This window comes from Cyprinus carpio, chromosome A18 (genome assembly GCF_018340385.1).
Source record: "Cyprinus carpio isolate SPL01 chromosome A18, ASM1834038v1, whole genome shotgun sequence".
In the NCBI taxonomy this organism is placed as follows: domain Eukaryota; kingdom Metazoa; phylum Chordata; class Actinopteri; order Cypriniformes; family Cyprinidae; genus Cyprinus; species Cyprinus carpio.
The window spans coordinates 11,011,012-11,032,723 of record NC_056589.1 but is presented as its reverse complement, the minus strand read 5'-3'; the positions used below and the strand labels follow the sequence as shown (position 1 = coordinate 11,032,723).

The 21,712-nt window shown below is 41.0% G+C and overlaps 1 long non-coding RNA gene and 1 pseudogene across 1 annotated transcript; one reads left to right on the top strand and one right to left on the bottom strand.

The window, feature by feature from the left end:
• Nucleotides 1-3,936: 3,936 nt before the first annotated feature.
• On the top strand, nt 3,937-6,909 carry LOC122148528 (annotated as a pseudogene).
• Nucleotides 6,910-11,854: 4,945 nt separating this feature from the next.
• LOC122148564 lies at nt 11,855-20,720 on the bottom strand. The gene is made up of 3 exons (XR_006162453.1): nt 20,706-20,720; nt 17,025-17,378; nt 11,855-12,611 (listed from the first exon to the last, which is right to left on the bottom strand). It is a non-coding gene; the product is annotated as an uncharacterized LOC122148564 (long non-coding RNA).
• Between the last annotated feature and the right edge of the window lie 992 nt (nt 20,721-21,712).

Genomic DNA, 21,712 nt, shown 5'->3' with positions numbered 1-21,712 from the left:
GTCCAGGCAGGGGTCAAAACCAAACATATATCCAAAAGATAAACAAAAACAAGGAACCAGACTAGAAACACGACTAGAGACGGCCGAGGATGAAACAAGGACTCCGTGACACATACTAAGACAGACCGGTATAAATACACAGGGACATGACAAACGGAAATTGGGGAATTGACTGCGTGCAATGATTACTAACCAGTGACAGCTGAGTGCAATGAGGAGACAGGGATCGTGGGGAATGTAGTTCTGGAAGTGACCGACACCGTGGGGAAGGAGGACATCTAGTAGTTACCCAGGGAACACAACCCAGACACTGTGACATAACCCCCCCTCTACGGAGTGGCTAGCAGACACTCCAAGACTTCAGGGACAGGAAGTGGAGGAAAAAAAACCCCAAAACAACAACAACCACAACAAGGCAACAACAACAAACAACCAACCAGAAGACCAGGAGGGAGGTGGACTGGTGGAGGTAGAACAGGGGGAGGGATGGAGGGCCAGGCCCGTGTAGGGGAACAGGAACAGGCAGCGATGGCTCCACTGGCAGCCAAGGTGGATCAGTCAGTTCAGGAGGCCACGAGGGACCAGGCAGTTCAGGTTGTGCCGACGGCCAGGGAGGAACCCGCCATTTGAGCAGCCAGAGTGGAACCTGCCCCTCCGGAGGCCCTGTGACGACGTGAAGGCATTCTGGAAGGCCTGTGGAGACGTGAAGGCGCTCTGGACGGCCTGTGGAGACGTGAAGGTGCTCTGGACGGCCTGTGGAGACGTGAAGGTGCTCTGGACGGCCTGTGGAGACGTGAGGCACCTCTGCTTCGGGCACCTCTGGAACGGCCTCGGTCACGGCATCGGGACTCGCATCGGGAACGGCCTCGGTCCCGGCATCGGGCACTGCCTCTGGAACGGCCTCGGGAATGGCATCGGGAACGACCTCGGTCACGGCCTCGGGCTCCACAACAGCATCGGGCACCGCCTCGGCCTCCGGAACAGCATCGGGCACCGCCTCGGCCTCCGAAAACATCTCGGGCACCACCTCGGCCTCCGGAACCATCTCGGGCACCGCCTCGGCCTCCGGAACATCATCGGGCACCCGCCTCGGCATCGGCCACCGCCTCGGCCTCCGGAACAGCATCGGCCACCGCCTCGGCCTCCGGAACAGCATCGGGCACCGCCTCGGCCTCGGGAACCGTCTCGGGCACCGCATCGGACACCGCCTCGGCCTCCGGAATAGCATCGGGCATCGCCTCGGCCTCCGGAACCGCATCGGCCTGCTCGGAAACGGCCTCCGGGACGGCAGTGGGCTGCTCGGGCGCCGCCTCTGGGACGACAGCGGGCTGCTCGGGCGCCGCCTCCGGGACGACAGCGGGCTGCTCAGGCGCCTCCTCCGGGACGGCAGCGGGCTGCTCGGGAATGGCCTCCGGGACGGCAGCGGCCTGCTTGGGAATGGCCTCCGGGCCTTGAGGAACGGCCGATGCCTGTCTCCTCCTCCGCCCTCTATGACAGCGAGTCGGCGGTACCTTGTCCGGAGACTCAGGCATTGAGTCGGCCCTCTTGTCTGGCGACACAGGTGTGGATTCGGCCATCTCGTGCTGTGGTGCTGGGCTGGCGGCCATCTTGTGCTGGGGCACCGGGCTGGCGACCATCTTGTGCTGTGGTACTGGGCTGGCGACCATCTTGTGCAATGGCGCTGGGCTGGCGGCCATCTTGTGCAGTGGCGCTGGGCTGGCGGCCATCCTGTGCTGTGGCACTGGAATGGCGGCCATCTTGTGCAGTGGCTCTGGGATGGCGGCCATCTTGTGCAATGGCGCTGGGCTGGCGGCCATCTTGTGCTGGGCTGGTGGCCATCTTGGGCATTGGCGCTGGGTTAGCGGCCATCCTGTGCTGTGGCGCTGGCTCAGCAGCCGTGACGTGAACACTCCTGGGAATCTCTAGGATCTTGTTCAACATGGAGAAGTAATCCAAAAATGTCTCCGCGGCCATCTTGGGCAGTGGTGCTGGGCTGGCGGCCATCTGGCCTCGTGGCGTGGGGCTGGCGACCACCTTGTGCTGTGGCGCTGGGCTGGCGTCCATCTTGCCTCGTGGCGCTGGCCCTGCGACCATGACGGACGTGCGCTGCTTCTCCCCTCTCCGTCCGCCATGGTGAGACAGTGGCTCTGATCCATCCCACCCGAGCCCCGGGTCGAAGGGGGGCCATGGTTGAGAGCGATGTTGAACCTCCTCTTGACCACTCCCTCCTCGGCGACCTTCCCTGGTTCCCCGGAAGACCACCAGGCGAGTTCCCTCAAAACTGCTCCTCTCCCGCTCTGTGGCTGGGGAGGAAACGTGAGCAGACATACCGCTGGATCTCAAGTTGACGGAGTCCTTCTGTCACGTCCGGGATACAAGGAAACAGTGAGAGTTCCAAATGCGAGTACGTCTTTACTTAGGGGCAATCCAAAGAATAAACAGTCCAGGCAGGGGTCAAAACCAAACATATCCAAAGATAAACAAACAAGGACACCAGACTAGGACACCAGACTAGAGACGGACGAAGATTAACAAGGACTCCGTGACACATACTAAGACAGACCGGTATAAATACACAGGGACATGACAAACGCTAATGGGGAATTGACTGCGTGCAATGATTACTAACCAGTGACAGCTGAGTGCAATGAGGAGACAGGGATCGTGGGGAATGTAGTTCTGGAAGTGACCGACACCGTGGGGAAGGAGGACATCTAGTGGTTACCCAGGGAACACAACCCAGACACTGTGACAATGCGAGTATGCGCCGAATAGTGTGCAGTTCAGGTCCACGTGAGCGAGGGCGAGCGCCGCATTCCTCAAAGGACACTCTAGAAAAACTGACCGTTGGAATCGACATCAATCAAAACCAGGACGACAACGAACGTGACGAACACATTTCTAAAAAGAGACAGAAGATATCTTTCGAGGTGAGTGTCATAGCGCATACTGTGACTGAAATATACAATTAACGTTAAGTTACTTGTCAGGGGAAACTTTTCATTGTATTTTGCAAAAGTTTTACTGTGTTTTGTGACATTAATGCTAAGTTTATTATCAATCTAATGTTAGCTGACTGAGGAGCCTGACCAACCGTGTTGGCTAATAAATATGTTTCACAAACACTGAACTGTATGTTTAGTTAAGTAACTTAAGTGCAAGTTAACTGGGGTCGTTCTTTTCTTGACTTTCTCCAGATATAACGTTATAACACGACCGTTTAATATCTTTTCAAATCACTAATAGCGATGGTCTAATTCCCCCAGTGGCGGGCTTTATAGCTAGCTGCATCGTTACCATGGATACTGTGTAGTCTTACCCTATTCACATGTAACATTAGTGTCTCGCCTACTAGTGTAGAGTACATTTAAAGGATTAAGTTAGTTCACCTCAAACTGAAAATGTCCTGATATTTTACTAACCCCGATGTCATCCAAGATATCCATGTCTTTATTTCTTTAGTGGAAAACAAATAAAAAAATTTGAGGGATACACATTCAGAATGTTCAAATAAGGTTCAAATGTCCGTGTCAAATCATAAAATACTGTCAACATGCACAAAATATTAAAATTATTAATGTTTGTCATCACTGGGCTGCTGTAGATAGGTCTTTAAGTTACTCTATAGGCTTACATTCATCCTAGTGTTGTAATTTGTTTGTTTTGTTATTTTCTCTCTTTCTTCAGGTTATGACAGACAGTCTGGATATGTAAGTTTTCAATTGTATGTAATGTTATTCAAAATGAATTCATAGTTTTACAAATGAATAATAATAATTAGAAATTAATTATTGGGGATACCAGTTTTTTGTCAAGAATACACTTTCTAACCAAGTAGGTCCATTTGGTATTTTATTTCATGGCAGTAAACTGTTTTATGAGGAAGAAGGCTCTGTATTTTCATGATGCGTTTGGGAAATTCTAAAAGGCTTCAAGAACATATATACCCAAAATGCACATGGTCAAAAAACTGTGTATACAACAAAATAAACTTGCTCCATGGGTTTTGCAATGAGGCTGACTGTTAGCATGAAGGTAAATGTTTCATTAAAAACTACAATCTCTTGTTGTTTCAAGGATTCCCTGCTTGAATCACTCAGAAATAAGTTTAAGAAGGAAAGGCAGCCTCTTGTTGCCAACAATGAAATACAGCGACTGAAAGAGAGATGGGCAAGAAGGAAGCGACCTCTTCAGACAGCTGAAGCTTATCCAAGTACCACGGTAAAAATCTTGAATTTGGCAGTAAACTTTGTATAATTGCAATTTCTGCGATAATCCATGGACATCAGAGACCGTCCTTTTAAAGGATTCAAAACGGCAAGGCCTGCAAAATATTTCTGTTCAAATCTTCATATTTTAAGCCCTTGAAATTAATTCAGTTTTACAGTATGAAATATGAAAAGCAATATTATATGGAAATCAATATTTGGACTTAATGAAAAGTATTATTCATTGGCATTATCTATACTTAAACAGTGATACATTTTGAAAAATAAAACTTGTGATTTGCTTATACCTGATCCTTCTGCTATTACGAAAACATTTGGCTGTTTATAGCATTATCTCTTTTAATGTGAAAAAAAACATTAAATAATAATTTTAACGATGTATTGCCATAAAAAAAAGTATTCATACCCACCTATTAAATAACTTTATTATTAACATTTTTTTGCATTCAGTCCTTATTTAAACATGACGTGCATGTTAAAGGCCATACTTTCACTGATTGCTTTATTATTAAGAAACTTGGCATTGTGCTGCATCCTTTTTCCAGACTCCAATACACTCCAGTAGGACAATTATTTTGGCCTTCAAAAACCCTGATAAATGCTATTTTCCAAAATGGGAAGCTAATAGTATAAGAAGATGCATCTTATGTTCTGCTAAAGAAATGATTATACTGTATATAGTGTAATTTGTGACTACAAGCCAATGTCATGCCAAAATTAATGGTTAACTTGAACATGGTTCCATAGAGTTGATTGGTCACTGTAAATTTCAACTAAGAATATCTTGACTTTTTTGTAGTTATAAATTAGTCTATGCAGAATGACCATTAGTCCTTTTCTCCTCATATTTTTAAAGTCGCTGGTCCCAATGTTGTAGTTTGAGAGTTTGTAACAATTTAACTACCCCAATAGGTTGATGCAGGAGAAGATGAACGAAGCATCAGGGAACATCTCCGAGTAATAAAGTAGGAAACAGAGAAGCTTAGACCAAACGTAGAGATTCTTAAAGAAAGGATGGCGCTGATAAAAATCTACCAGAAAAATTTTGTGTCTAATCACAGCACGGAGGAGATTATCTCTGAGTTTCCATGTTTCAGACTGGCCAAAATGGTAAGTACAGTAGTGTATTAATTGCCTCCTTAGTTATGACTTATGACTAACGAGTTTTGACTATGTCTTTTCTACTTTGCCTTCATCTTAACATAACTCCTTTGTGATCTGAGAGACCGTACCAACATTGATGTGGACCAACAGATTCTCTCTCAGCTCTCGGTAATGGCACCTAAAGTCCTTCAAGTTTCACGGAGTCCCCTGATGGAGAAGTTCAGGCGTGTGGTTGATGACTGTGAAGATGGCAGACTGAAAAAAGGTAATTAAATCTGCTTAGATTTTCTGTGTATCACTGACTGACACCCATATCTGCCTGAGATCATACATTCCTGCATGTATCTGTCTTGTGTAATAATAAAGACTAATTTCTAGTTTATTAAAGGTAGTAATAATTACTGTCTTAGTAATTAATTGAAAAACAAAGAAAACTTATTAGATAAAAGCATCCACCATGTTATGTTAACCTAATTCTTGTTTTGTTTAAAGGACTACCGTTAGAAGCAGCTATTCTGCTCTTGCCTGCACTGTTTAAGGAGGACCCGGGGTTGCTGTTTAAAGTTGAGGTGAGCCATGAACAGTTGACTGAGTGTGAAGCAAGTTTAATTAAAGCACTACAATTATTTCTCATTTTCCTGTTAATGGCCAAAAGTATTTGAGCAGTTGTATGACAGGAGTTAAAATTAATTATAAAAATGATAGTTCCGGTCCTTGATTCTGATTGGTTAAGCCGTTGTAAATTACTCAACAAACATATACCTGTGACCGCATTACATTAAAGGTACACGGTGTAGTTTAAGTATATTATTAGCTAAAATCAATATCTTTATTTATAATTATAAAACGGTTAGTTCCAAAATTAATAAAATAAATATTAAAATTTATATTTTTATGGAGTAAGTTTTATAAAAGCAATAAGTTCCTTGAAGCCATGTTTTACAGTGGATTTAAAACAGCAAGGGGGGGTTTAGGCACTCCGCTCCTTAAATTCACTGTAAAACAGCTTCAATGGGCTTATTGTTTTATTCAACTATTTAAGGTTTGCCTTTCAAATAAATGAGATGATGGTTAATGCTATTATCCCTTCTCCCCCAGGGCCATGCTCAGACCTGCCCTCCTGACACACCAACACCTAAAATGGTTCTCAAAGGCTGCAGGGAGGGTCATCCCATGCAATATGACCACATTGTCATCATGTTGGATGGCCAGTCCATTACTGAGGAGAGTGAGGACATCTCAATGGCACTGGGCCTCATCCTTTGTATATATTTTCTGTTTGGGATCCAATATCCTAAACGACTGAAAAAGACACTGACCTTCCTGGAGTGCGTTGTCTTAAAAATGAAGGATGCAGCCGGACTTCCTGTCACAATTAAAAGAGTGTACAACTCAATCTGTGCATAGTCTCTCTCTCTCTCTCTCTCTCTCTCTCTTTTTCTCTTTCTGGGGCCTATTCCAATTTCTATTTTTTTTCCTTCTATTTTTTCTAACTCCTTTAGCCAGTGTTGTTAATGTTAAAAAGCACTGATTATATTTGCAACTAAAAGAAATGAATTAAACTATTTTAAAAGTGTAATGTATTTTGTTTATCAGTAAATGTATTTTGTTTGTTATTGTTTTAATCAATAACAAGATGGCGTCGCGTCCACACGCAGCGGCTTCTCTCTGTCCTGACAGAACGGTGTTTTCGTGTTTTTTGTCTTGTGAGTTGCAGTGTTTTTGTACGTCTTCATCGCGTCTACCTGTCTTTAAGCGCACATACAGTAGTGAGTTTCTGCTGCATGTCGGCAGAACCACATTTTTAGAGTTAAACTCTGCACACGCGGAAGAGCTGCGAGATCTCGGACTGCTCCGGAGGCCTACATCATCACCGACCCCCACTGTTGCATCTCGCCCACAGCGGAGGCGCCACAAGCTGCGTGAGAGGAAACAGAAGAGGGGTAAGCGCGGAGCTATCTGGGCTAGGCTAACGGCTAACCAACACAAGCCATCTATCCCCACCATCGTACTGGCTAACGTACGCTCTTTGGACAATAAACTGGACTTCATCCGATTACTACATTCAACTCAAAGGACTATAAGAGACTGTTGTGTTTTTGTGTTCACGGAAACATGGCTCAGCAACAGCGTTCCGGACTGCGCCATTCAGCTCGACAAGCTGACATGCTATCGAGCGGACAGAGCTCTCGTCGCGGGAGGAAAAACCCGCTGCGGCGGGCTTTGTGTTTACATCAATGATGCGTGGTGCCGTGATGCTGTTGTGATCTGCAAACACTGCTCACCCCTGGTGGAGTTTGACTATTAAGTGCCGGCCGTTCTATCTGCCGAGGGAATATACTGCCATACTGCTCGTTTCGGTTTACATTCCCCCGAACAACAACAACAACAACAGCAACAGGAATGATGCACTAAATGAACTGCACCAGCACATCAGTGAGCAACAGACAGCACACCCTGATGCTTTTCTCATCATAGCTGGGGATTTCAACCATGCTGACTTAAAGAGTGTGTTTCCATAAATGCACCAACACATTAACTTTCCAACAAGAGGTAATAACATTTTAGACCACACAGAGAGGCGCTTACAAAGCCCTCCCCCTCCCCCACCTTGGTGCCTCAGACCACATCACTGTCATGCTAATGCCTGCATACAGACCGCTCGTTAAAGTCGCCAAACCAGTTCAGAAACAGATTCAAGTGTGGCCGGAAGGGTCGTCTGACGCTCTTCAAGACTGCTTTGATACAACTGACTGGAATATGTTTAAGCAGGCTGCCACATACTTAAACACCACTGACCTCCAGGAGTACTCGGAGACTGTCACTGCCTACATCACCAAGTGTATTGAGGATGTAACAGTCACAAAAACTATCACTGTCTGGGCCAACCAGAAGCCGTGGATGACAGGGGAGGTCTACAGACTCCTGGAGACGCGGAATGATGCATTCAGAGCTGGAGATGAGGTGGGCCTGAGAACAGCCAGGGCCAACCTATCCCGCGGCATCAGAGAGGCTAAGAGACAGTACTCCAGGAGGATAGCCCATCAATTCAGCGACAGCAGAGACACTCGGAGCCTGTGGCAGGGGATACAGACCATTACGGACTACAAGCCCCCACAGCGGACCTGTGACAGCAACATCTCTCTGCTGAACGAGCTGAACACCTTCTTCGCTCGCTTTGAGGCGAAAAACAGCACCACTGCACAGAAGACTCCACCTCCTCCCAGTGACCAGGTGATGACGCTGACCCCGGACAGCATGAGGAGATCCTTCAGCAGGATCAATGCACGCAAAGCTCCGGGTCCTGACGACATTCCTGGGCGTGTACTGAGAGACTGTGCAGCAGAACTCTCTGATGTCTTCACTGACATTTTCAACATCTCACTTAGTCAGGCTGTTGTTCCCACATGCTTCAAAGCTACCACCATCATTCCAGTCCCGAAGAAGCTATCTCCATCCTGCTTCAATGACTACCGTCCTGTTGCACTTACTCCCATCCATGAAGTGCTTCAAACGGCTATTCATGCACCACATCAAGTCTGCCCTCCCCCCCTCCCCGGACCCCTTCAAGTTTGCATATCGGTCCAACCGGTCGACCGATGATGCCATCTCAACTACCCTCCACTCAGCACTCACACATCTAGAGAAAAAAGACTCATACGTCAGAATGCTGTTCATAGACTTCAGTTCAGCATTCAACACAATCATCCCTCAACAGCTCATTCACAAACTGGTCGAGCTGGGGCTCAACAATTCGCTGTGCAACTGGCTGTTGGACTTTCTGACTGGAAGACCTCAGGCAGTACGTGTCGGCAGCAACACATCCAGCACCATCACACTGAACACTGGGGCCCCCCAAGGATGTGTGCTGAGCCCCCTTCTCTTCACTCTGCTGACCCACGACTGCACACCGTCACACAACTCCAACCTCTTCATTAAGTTTGCGGATGACACGACTGATGTGGGTCTCATTAGCAACAGAGATGAGACAAACTACTGTATGGATGTGAGCCGCCTGGCCGGGTGGTGCAGTGACAACAATCTCTCTCTGAACGTGGAGAAGACGAAGGAGATTGTTGTTGACTTCAGGAGAGTGCACACTCAGCATGCTCCTCTGACCATCAACGGTCCGACTGTGGAGAGAGTGAGCAGCACCGAGTTCCTGGGTGTGCACATCACAGAGGACCTCTCCTGGACCGACAACACTGCAGCACTGGCCAAGAAATCACAGCAGCGTCTCTACTTCCTCCGCGAACTGAGGAGAGCCAGAGCCCCGGCCCCCATCATGTACACCTTCTACAGAGGCACCATCGAGAGCATTCTGACCAGCTGCATCACTGTGTGGTATGGCGCTTGCAACGCGTCCTGCCGGGAGACTCTGCAACGCATAGTGCGAGCAGCTGAGAAGATCATTGGTGTCTCTCTCCCCTCCCTCCAGGACATTTATGGAACCCATCTCACTCACAAAGCCCTCTGCATTGCAGGTGATCCCACCCACCCGTCACACAGCTTCTTCAGTCTGCTGCCATCAGGGAGGAGACTGTGGAGTCTCCAGGCCAGGACCAGCAGACTGAAGGACAGCTTCATCCATCAGACTGTCAGGAAGCTGAACTCGCTCCCGAACTTGCCCCCTCGTCCCTCTTCTGCCCCAGGCACCACTGAACTATGAACCCCCCCAGATCCCACATCTCCAGGTCCTTCCACCCCCCCCTCCCTCTAACATTCGATGACATGCACCAGTCACTTTGTGCAGCATTGGTCTGCTCACTACCTCATTCACCATGGAACTGACGTAATTCTACCACTTCATCAGTCAGTTTAAATAAAATAACTGCTCTTGAGCCCTTTTGTCACTTTAATCAATGAATAAGCTTTTTTTTTATGCACTAAAAATCTTTTTATCTGCACTGTTTGTTCACTGGTTTGCACTCTATCTGCCATGTGCCTTGCACTGCTTTTATTTAACCTTATTTTTTTTATTTTATTTTTTCTATTATGTCTTTTTTACATTCCCTTATTGTATAGTTATATCTTATATTTTATATTTGATCTAGATTTTTAGGCTCTACTGTTAGTGTTTTCTGAATGCACCGGGGGTCTGAGAGTAACGCAATTTCGATTCTCTGTATGTATGTACTGTACATGTGGAAGAATTGACAATAAAGCAGACTTGACGACTTAACTTGAGTAAGCTTTTAGTACAGGATTTTGAATCTTTCAATCCACGATTTGGTTTAAAAGCATCATTTAGAAGCATATTGACTCAAACATTGTAGTATATGGCATGATAATGGCCTACTACCAAAAAAAAAAGGTTCTATAAAGCACCATTTGACAAATGTGCTATAAAGCCTAAGTGCCATTAATGCCAAAAGAGGTTCCCATATAACAAGCCAAAGAACCACTGTTGAGCACCATTTTTGTTAAAGAAAATGGAAACAATCAAGGTGCATTATGGCACCTCTTATGGTTCTACATAGCACCATTTGACAAAGGTGCTGTACAGCACCTTTAAAGATAAGTTTAAAGTGGTTCCCCTATGATTACGAGCCAAAGAACCACCTTTAGTGCTATTTAGCACCTTTTTTTTTTGAGTGTAACGTAACGTTACGACTGCTTTGCAAACAATATAGATTCGCTTAAAGATTAAGATACAGTCATATTACTGTCATGTTAATGTTACTTAAAAATAATAGATTATAAATAATATATTTGTAGGAAGAGTTGCGCGTCTTACACACAAGCTGGCGCGTGCACCGAGAGGGAGAGGGAGTCCTTAGTGGAGCCTACTGTATATGTATACCAGTAGCCGCTAGCATCAAATTCAAGGTATGCTTGCCTACAAAACGACCACTGGCACGGCACCAATATACCTAAACTCACTAGTTCAAACTTATGCGCCAATGTTTTAGCACAGCTGATCTCTTCTGGAAGCTACTTCCAACTGCGGGTGGCATAGTAACAGGCGGACTCCCCTTGCATGTATGAACCCTTGGTATTCCTAACTGACTCCCTAATGATCTGAATGGTCTGTAAATATAATAATATAATTATACATTATTGTCTGTGGTGTAAAAACACCCCTGGCCAAATGCCCCCAGAGGGCATCACTTCCCAGCGAACAAAAGTACGTAACTGCAACGCAATCTGGTGACCAAAGTTTCGTCGTGGTCTGACCAAAGTTTCGTCGTGGCGATGTAACTAGTTACGTCGTGGCAACCGGAAAAGTGAAAGGTGCGTATACGTCGCACAACGTAACTTTGTGACGGCAACGTCGCGGATCGGTAGTTGTGTGCTGGTAATCAGTTGGTAATTTTTTATAATTATTTATTTTTATGGGCGAACATGCAGTAGTTTAACCTAATTTATGTCCTCATATGCCCAAACTAATTTAAAGGGTGTTTCAGCAGCTGTGAATGATGAATACAGACTCGAAATGAATTCAGTTAATTTATTAACAAACAAATATGAACAGTTATACACCCAAATTATTAATAAAAACATAGGATATACAGCAAAATATGAATGAAAGAATTCTGCCCATACAGAAGCACATAGATTGAAATATATTAATAATAAATAAATGTCCATATATTTAAATATCTATATCCTTCTGTAAGCATCCAGGATCAAAACATTATGCACAAATATGCAAGTCTTGGTAGGCACTCAGCACATTTCATTTAAATATTTAAGACCCATAATTAACCATGCACACAATTCATCAACTAATCACATGCTCCCACAATAATACATCAGCTAATCACACCCTTAACCAAACCACTACAAATAATTAACTGAAAATCATATGCAATATCTTATGAACAGATGTATTATAGCAAATCAAGTTTAATGAATCTCACACCTATCTCATAGCATTATGGCCAGTTCACACTGCCACAAAAACTATTTTAAAAAACATGCTTATTTTGTTCTGTTTGAACTGTGTTTAGCCTGTTGGAGTATGGTGCTGTGAATTGGCTTTTAGGTGCTTTGGACACCAAAAAAAATAAAAAAAAAAATATTAATGTTAATTGCTAAAACAGTATATATAATGTTTAAGCAATTAACATTAAATTCTTAAATCTTAAGTAATTCTTACTTTCTATATTCTTGCAATATTCAAATGTTCATGTCCCTGAGTAATATCTGCATCCACCGAAGTATGCTAGTAGACAGAAATCCATATGAGAGAGAGGTCTGGTGTGGAGGGTGGATCTGGAACTGACTTCTGTACAGTTTGTCACATCTCTTGATTATCTGTCTTCACAAACTGCCCTGAAATACAATTCAAACATTAACAATGATTGTTATAGATGTAACGTAAGGCTCTTACATTCGTAATGCTCATTTTGGCCTCTACAAATATAGTTAATATCAGTAATATGCAGCATGCACAATACAAGGAAGTAGTCAGTAACATCGTCACTTTGAGGTATGATATCAGTGATATATATATATATATATATATATATATATATATATATATATATGATATATATATATATATATATGATATATCAGTAAGGCTACTTTAAGAAAAAATAAAATGAATAAATTAAGTTGTGTTGTGTTATGCATTCAAATAGTTAAACATGCTAAAACACAGAATTTGGTAACAATAATAATAAAAAAAAAAATGGTGAAGTAAAAGTAAGAGATTTAGTGGGTTTAAGATAAAAGAATTTTTTTGTTGTTGTTTTTGGGATTTTATTAAATTTTTGTTAGGGTGTTTATAATATTTAAAAAGGAGTTGAGAAAAATTAAATGGGAAAAAACTTTTTTTTTTTTATTAAAGTGGAAATCAGTTTACTAAAAAAACTTGACTGACTGCTACTTTTAAGGGATATTATTTGTGTTGTTTATTATTTATTTTTATGTATACTATATTATTTTGTGCAATTACTTGCTAGTCAGTTGAGTTTGTGGCAAAACCTTTTGCAGTGTTTACATGCTGTTTATACCTGCATAAAATGTATTAAAATAGAGGTTTAATTTCATAAAGTACAATTTGATTTCAAAATGCACCTACATTTTTTTGCATTTTGTGTTTTTCAGTTGAATAAAAGACAAATTTTCCCTATATATTTCATCATTGAGGATTTCTTTTAAAAAAAAGTTTAAAAATCTCGTCTCCTCTCGTTCTCATGAACCCAGTCTCGTGTCTCGTCTCCTGGGATAAGTGTCTCGTCACACCCCTAGTAGCCAGACCAAGAGATACAATAGATTTCTATTGCATATCTGACAGTGTAACATTAAAGCCCATGTTGCAGGTTAACCACCACTGTCGATTAATGGGTACATAAATCACTCAAGATATGTATATCATTTTTAAAATGTCTCAAAAATGGCCTTAAAGACCAGTTTTTTTTGTTTTTTTTGTTTTAGGGGGTTTTTTTTTAAGTAATTTGGTGATGTCGTATTGTTGGGGAGTGGTGGAGGGGTGGTATCATCATAGTATTATGATGGTTGTTGGAGGCAAGTAGTAAGTGTTTTTCCAACCTTAAACCCGTGAAAGTGCACTGGAACGGCAGTCAACCCGTGACTTCCCACCCGTGAGCTCGTACTAGATCAATGTACTCCGAGTTCCGACGTCACACAGGACGCGAAACAACAATGACAGCCCCTAAGGATAATACTGCCTACGGACGCAGTGTTTATGCAAGTGGTACACGTTGAAAAAACGATTTTTGGACATTGTAACGTTGCGATAAAAACTGGGATGAGGAAGAGGTGGCAAGAGCCAACATGTATGATGGCCCGCAGCCCTATAACTTTGAACCAGCCAGACGTGAGAGAGCAAATGAGGAATTGCCAAGAACTGATGGCCGTCAAAGCCAATTAAATGCATGGTCCGAGGAGAATGAGTGGAGAGTTGGTGAAGTGTCCTGGTGAGTTGCTATCATTTAGCAATGCAGCAATGAGCACTGGAGCTAGTCTACGAGCAGCAGTGCACAATAACGACACACACATATATATATATATATATTTTTTTTTTTTACTGTCATTGGATAGCACCGAGTGAAAAATAAACGTTTTCTTTATATCTAGTGGCAGTGATCATGACGTTAGTTCAGATAAGTACCAGTAACCTAGGGCTGGACAATATATCGAACGATATGACCATGTGCATCTCGTCAGTAAAGCCGGTTCCATGATTAGCGGTAAATCCCCATCACCTGCTTTCAAATGGAGCTGCATTTAATACACAGAGCCGTAGTTTATTGAAAAGCTACGCTATATCGAGTTCATTATCAAAGGCGATTCATCTTCAATAATGAACTCGATATAGCGTAGCTTCTCAGTGAACTACGGCTCTGTGTATTAACTGCAGCTACATTTGAAAGCAGGTGATGGGGATTTACCGCTAATCATGGAACCGGCTTTACTGACAAGATGCACATGGTCATATCGTTCGATATATTGTCCAACCCTACAGTAACCTTTGTCATAGTGTCGTACTGGTAAACTTTGTCTTTGTCATCTAGAAATAGAAAGCATCATACTAGCTATATGGGCGTTTCTAAGCGTTTATCTCTTCCTCCGGTGAAAATGTTGTTGCAAACGTAGCCGCGTGTCTGTCACTATGTTTGGCTGGTGCTTGTGTGGAAGCTGCGTTGGAAAGCTGTTGCTGTAAGAAGTGAGTGCGTTTGGTCGCTGTTGGTCGATATCTATCCATCGATCTATCTGTCTGTCTGTCTATCTATATCTATGTATTTATCTATTTATCTATAATCTGCGCTATCTGAATACTCTCGTCTACTACTTGTCTCTCTAGTTGCTCTCAAGGCGGGCTTTGGTAAATTCTCTCCCCAATGTGACGTAATGCAATGCATTGTGGGGGAAAGGAGAATCGTTGCAAACCGCTGTAAGATAGTACCTACTTTTTCGTATTTTATTCCATTTTGTGATACCCAACAACATAAAATACAATGGATAACAGTTTAAATGTTCATTACCAACAAGCAAATTGCACAAATTCGTTGAAAAATTAACCATGCAACACGGCCTTTAAGCAGAAGTATTTCGAATGATTTAAACCTGTGTCCTGTTTTCTGGGTAACATTGAGAATATCACTATATATTGTTGCAACACCTCCCCCACAAACAGTCTGACGGGGCTCAGGTTCATAACAGTAGTTTGGTGGCGTAGACTTATTTAGACCAATATAATTATTTGGTTTGAGCCAGGTTTCAGTCAAGCAGAGTACATCAAAACTATTATCTTTGATCATTTCATTTACAATAACTGCTTTGGGTGTGAGTGATCTAATGATTTTGAGCCCAAACTTATTTTTTTTATTTTTTTTTTTTTTTTTTTTTAATTTTGCATTTTTCTGGTTTAATCACAATCAGATTTTTTTCTAGAACATGCAATAAATTTATATTTTGACCTCACTATTTGGGGAACAGACCAGTGTGATTTAAAAAAAAAAAAAAAAAAAAAACTGAAAATATTCGTTAATGAACATTTTTTCTGATGAGATGTTGACAAGCTAAAACTAATATCTCATGATAAAAACTATGACGAAATTTATGCTGCGTCTTCGTTAATAAGACGAGATGGGACTATAATGTTATTTGAGGTCTACCGGATATTCAAAATACAGGGTGTGTGTTCATGGTGTGTGTGTGTGTGTTCACTGCGGTGTGTGTGCACTTTGGATGGATTAAATGCAGAGCACGAATTCTGAGTATGGGTCACCATACTTTTTATCACTTTCTTAATAAAGTACCCATCCGAGTCATTAATGTTAACCAACAAAAGATGTTAAATAAATATGTAAAGTTAACCTACTGTATCTGAAAAATTTATTAAGGCCCGTTCACACCAAGGACGATAACTATAAAGATAACGATAAAGATATAGTTCTAAAAATCGTTTTCTGTATTAAAGAACAGCAGCGTCCACACCACAACTATAACGATAAAGACAAAGAAAAACGATATCGTTGGAATCACTTTCAAAACGATTTTTTCCAGCTGATGAACGATAAAAAAATTGACAGCCAATCAGAATCGATCCTGCTGTAACGCGCTCGAGAATTTAAAGCGCCAGACGAGCGTGCGCTTAGAATAAACAGAATATATCGTTCGCTGATGTGGACGCTAATATCGTTATCTTTATAGTTATCTTTATAGTTATCGTTCTTGGTGTGAACAGGCCTTTAGAGTTTAATATCTCTTTCGTATTTGTCTTATTGTTTTATTCTGCATCTTTCAAAAATGATAAATTATATATATTATATATGAACAACTATAATTTTTTATAAGTTGCTCCCTTTTCACTACTGTTAAAGGTATAGTTCACCCAAAAATGAAAATTGTCATCATTTATTCAAGTTTTTCCAAATTCAATCCTTGATTCAAATTTCGCATAAGCTTAATTGATTAGGTCTAAAGAGAGAAGAATGAATTACTATTTTTGTTTGAAGACTACATATAATGACTAAAAGTTGAAAAAAATGCAATGACTTTTCATAGACTAAAACTATGAAAGACACAAAAGACTAAAATGTGATTAAGACTATTAAGCATTTTCGTCTCAACATAGACTAATGCTAAATCAAAAATGCCTGTCAAAATTAACACTGGAACAGTTACAGTCTTTATTGATTGGACAGCGCAAGTACTTCTATTTAAGTGGGTAGAACAAAAGCCATCATAGCAGTTATTTGAGAATTGGCTTACTAGTCAATGGAGTGTAGAGTCCTGGAGATGTTGTCCAACAGGAGTTCTGCTTCGACTCTGCTGGGGTGCAGGCCATCAGCGCGAAAAAGCCTAGGACGCTCGCAGAAAAGATTCCAATTATTAACAAAGAGCAGTTTCTGTTCTTTACACCATGACAATAACCATTCATTTAGAGCAAAAAGTCTACTGAACCTTTCGTGTCCTCATCTATACATGGGAAGAGGTCCTGACATGATGATCATCGTGCAGGCGATATGCTGCACACTGTCTCGATCAGGCTCCTGAAGTCCCTCTTTAGTGTCTGCGTCTGCCGCAGCTTGGTATCGTTAACCCCGGCGTGAAAAAAAGTCTCTTCTGCTCACCAAGCCAGGATTTATTTGATCCAAAACACAGCAAAAACAGTAATGTGAAATATTTTTACAATTTAAAAGAACTGCTTTCTATTTGAATGTATTTTAAAATGCAGTTTATTCCTGTGATCAAAGCTGAATTTTCTGCATCATTACTCCAGTCTTCAGTGTATTAACATAATAATAATGTTTTTTGAGCATCAAATCAATAAATATAAGTTTTTTTGTTTTTTTTTTGTTAAATGTGTAACGTTAACAGTTTACGATATGATTTGAATGACATTTGTTCACAATATGCGCTTCAGTACAACGGTGTAGGTGGCGGCAAGTCATTTCAGTTCCTGCTTCATCTTGGAGATGATCGGGTCGACGGCTCCAGGTTTTAATTTTTTTTATATATTTATTTTTCCCGACAGTGCAATCAATGTGGCAGGTACTGTTCTATGCATGCTATGATATTAATTTACAGTAAGATCTGAATGGTATTTGTTCACAATATCCCAGCCAACATTCTATCATGGGGCCCATGTGGGCCCCATATGGGCTGTAAATATGGGGTTTGTCCATGGGTTCCATCTGAATTAGCCCATATGAATCTCATATGGGGCCTGACTGGGGCTAATGTGGGGCCCAACTGGGCATAAGACCCATATTGGTCCCACTTATGACCCAGCCAACAAAACAAAGGTGGGGCCTGACTGGGGCTAATGTGGGGCCCAACTGGGCAACACATATAAGACCCATATTGGTCCCACTTATGTCCCAGCCAACAAAACAAAGGTGGGGCCTGACTGGGGCTAATGTGGGGCCCAACTGGGCAACACATATAAGACCCATATTGGTCCCACTTATGACCCAGCCAACAAAACAAAGGTGGGGCCTGACTGGGGCTAATGTGGGGCCCAACTGGGCAACACACAAGACCCATATTGGTCCCACTTATGACCCAGCCAACAAAGCAAATGTGGGGCCAGTGTGGGCCCCATATGGGCTGTAAACATGGGGCCTAGATGGGTTTGTCCGCGGGTTCAATGTGGGCCCTGTATGAATTAGCCCATATAAATCTCATATAGAACCTAGGTGGGGCCCAACTGGGCAACATTCATAATCTTATGTCTGCTTACAATATACATCTGCTTGAATATTCCACTGTTCATTTATCTACAAAAATCACAAAACATTAAAATGTGCAATTAAAAAAAAAATAAATAAAAAAAATAATTCAGACAGTTTCAATAAAACTTCAAGTTTTTGTAAAATTTTAAACACCAAGATTAGCAGTTTATTTTAAAACAGGTTGATACTATCCCAACGGATGGTTTTACATAACCAAACTTATGTAATATAAAAAAATATTACTAATAAAAAAATGAAAACAGTCAAGAAATGAAAACTTTGACATTACGCACCCTCATGTTACTCCAAACCCATTAGGGATGTTCATTTCAGTTATTTTTCCAAACCGACAACCGACGCTTGTTAACCGATTATTAACCATTAACCAACAAGATTATTTTAAATTAGAATTGAATTAAATTAGAAGTGTCTGTGACCCATTAAAAATACTAACATTTGTTTCACGGGGAATTATTTTTACATGCGCAAAAAGCAACAAACAACTGAACATGAGGATTCACATGGTCTTCACATCACACACCTGCTTCGCTTCTGCGAGCAGAGAAAAACATAATAAAGCTAGGCTATATATAGCAAATAAACAGGCCTATACGAGAAATATATTTTTACTTGAATAATAAATTATGAAAATGAACGAAAAATGCAGAGTTTGGTTCATTTTTGTGCTGCGCGAAAGGAAATGGACGGCAGAAAGCAACATCCTATTTTTCTTTAGGCTTATTTTAAGCACAAAGATTTGCTTTTAATTGTGAATGTACACAAATAAAGGCAAACCGTTTACAGTTCTGATTATCTTTATGACTAAAAGGAAAAGTTGCTTCCACTGTTAGAAGGGAAAAACTCAAGTGATTGTGCTGGTGCAGCATGCGTGCACGAAGTTAAGCTTTGCTACTTTGACAATGCAGCCTGTATATTATCATAATAAAATACAGTCAGTCAAACGTATGGAGAAAAAAAAACACACTGCTCAGTTAAAATATGTAATAAAATCTGTGCTGTTAAGTGTTATCACCGCACCGCCATGATGTTATGCAAAACATTTTGTTTTACGTGGATATTGTAACGTGAGTGAAGTAGGCTTTAATAAATAATAATTTCGCATTCAAATACATCGCGAATACGGAAATATTTGATTTTGTGTCAAATGAGAGACCCAACATTGGTTTCAGTTTCGTTTTGGCTTGTCATTAATGTTGCTATAACCTTATATAGGCTATTTTTTATTCTTGTTCTTTTTTAAATAGGCTATTGTTAATTGAAAGGATTTGTTGTGGATTGAGGGGAACTAAAATAGCATAACTATGTTTACAGTGTTTATTATAATGTTTGTAAACATTAAGCGTCGCATTAGGCCTATTTCTGAATGAAATAATAAAATACGACTTATTAATAGGCTACAGCGACTTATGTTTTTTTCCCTTTAAAAAAACAAAAAACTTTATACGTGTAGTGTAGCCTATTTTAACAATGCAGCAAACCTTTTTAAATATTTTGATAAATTACTGAAAATAAATAAATAAATGACTTTTTAGACCATTTAACTGATTGTATTAATCGGTCAAAATTCTTAACGGTTGGTTAATGGTTAACCGGTTAAAATGAACATCCCTAAAAACCCATAAGAAATTAATTCATTTTTGGAACAAAATGACACTGGGAACAAAAACCTGGGAAATTTCTGTTGCTTCATTGAAAGTCTGTTCACCCAAACCTCCGGATGCTTCCAAACAGTAATAATAAGATGAAAAAAAAAAAAAACTTAAATAGAGCTTTTTAATTCAAGTTGTGTGAACAAGTCAAGAATATACTTTTAATGGAGTGACAGAAATGTCTTAATTTCATTAAAAACATAATTTGTGTTTCAGAGATGAGTGAAGGTCTTATGGGTTTAAAGAAGGGGTGTCAAAATCCTGGAGGGCCACAGCCCTGCAGATTTTAGTTCCAACCCTGTTCCACACACATAACATCTAGTTTTCAAATAAACCTGAAGGATTTGGATTAGCTGGATCAGGTACTTTTAATTAGGGTTGGAGCCAAGCTCTGCTGGGCTTTGGCCCTCAGGAACAGAGTTTGACACCCTTGGTTTAAATCAACAGAACAGATAGAATAGATTTTTACATTTTGGGTGGATGATCCCTTTTAAGAAACCCTTTTAAGATGACAATATAAAACACAAAAACTCTGTTTAACTTACAATACAGTATTAAAATACTTGGACTCATAACAATTTGTATGGATGGACACAATTGATCAAATTCCTGAAGACTGCTTAGTAGGGCTGTGCGATTTGAGGAAAATATTTAATTGCGATATTTTTTGACTGATATTGCGTTTGCGATTTGATTTGCAAAGTCAAGCTTCAGCTTAATATTGTCAATAGTGTGCAGCACATTATAAGTATCATTACCCTGCTGAAAAAAACATAAACAAAAAAAAACATTAGAAACCATCATAGAAATTCTTATGGTTTCCAATAAAACAATTACAAAATTCATTTTTGTAGTGTTTTGGGCATTATTCCAATAGGAATTACTGTTGTTCTATTGTTTCCCATCTGCCAAATTACATCCCACCAATGGAATCGATCAAAAACCAGTAGACACTACTTAAATCCCATTACATTTTCTATTGTAATTTGTGAGGGGTTCTATTTGGGTTTTTTTTCAGCAGGGAATATTGGTATTGTTATTAGTAATGCTATTACTACTTTTACAGAATTTACTTAATTACCGAATTTCACAGGAAAGATTAGTTTATTTTGTTCAAATAAAGAACTATATTACTTTAGGTAATTATTCAAGTATTTAATAGGTTACATAGGATGATTTATTCATTTTTAAGTATTTGGGATTTTTAGAACGAGTGGAAAATGTGCTGAATGTTTAATTTCATCCAAGTGAAATTAGCAAAGCAGTAAGACTGAATTTACACTTGTTTTAGATGTGACCAGGCATGAGTTGACACAGGTTGTGTGTGTGCGTCAAGCCTCGTCCACATTGCCAGATGTGCGCTCGTATAACCAAACGATCGCGATTCGCTTAATCGCACAGCCCTACTGCTGTGACCTTTTCTATGCCTTTCTGGTTCAGTCTTGGTCGTTGCATTCTTCTTCAGTCCACCTATAAAAACAAAAGTTTACACATATAATTTACATTTAGTCATTTAGCAAACACTTTTATTCAAAGCGACTTACAAATGAGG